The sequence below is a fragment of the Macaca fascicularis genome, chromosome 9 (assembly GCF_037993035.2).
Source record: "Macaca fascicularis isolate 582-1 chromosome 9, T2T-MFA8v1.1".
Taxonomy (NCBI): domain Eukaryota; kingdom Metazoa; phylum Chordata; class Mammalia; order Primates; family Cercopithecidae; genus Macaca; species Macaca fascicularis.
Window position 1 is genome coordinate 17,091,084 of NC_088383.1, and position 562 is coordinate 17,091,645.

The 562-nt window shown below is 35.2% G+C and overlaps 1 non-coding gene across 1 annotated transcript; it reads right to left on the reverse strand.

The window, feature by feature from the left end:
* Positions 1–258: 258 nt before the first annotated feature.
* Positions 259–360, reverse strand: LOC123567053 (U6 spliceosomal RNA). Its single transcript, XR_006689748.1, has one exon. It is a non-coding gene; the product is annotated as a U6 spliceosomal RNA (small nuclear RNA).
* Positions 361–562: the final 202 nt, after the last annotated feature.

Consider the following 562-nt stretch of genomic DNA (forward strand, 5'->3'; position numbering starts at 1 on the left):
ATTGTCTGTTCCTGTTCTTAGCCCACTTCTTGATGGGATTGTTTGTTTTTTCCTTACCGATTTCTTTGAGTTCCTTGTAGATTCTGGATATTAGTCCTTTGTCAGATGTATAGAGTGTGAAGATTTTCTCTCACTCTGTGGGTTATCTGTTTACTCCACTGACTGTTCCTTTTGCCATGCAAAAGCTCTTTAGTTTAATTAAGTCCCAACTATTTTTCTTTGTTTTTAATACATTTGCTTTTGGGTTCTTGGTCATGAAAAAATATGGAATGCTTCACAAATTTGCATGTCAATCTTGTGCAGGGCCATGCTAATCTTCTCTGTATCATTTCAATTTTAGTATATGTGCTGCTGAAGCAAACATGTTTTTTTCTAATTGAAATAATCCCTTAGCACTTCTTGTAGAACAGGTCTGGTGTTGATGAAATCCTACAGCTTTTCTTTGTCTGGGAAAGTCTTTATTTCTCCTTCATGCTTAAAGGATATTTTCATCAGACATACTATTCTAGTGTAAAAGATTTTTCCTTCCACAGTTTAGATATATGACACTCTCTCTGGTCTG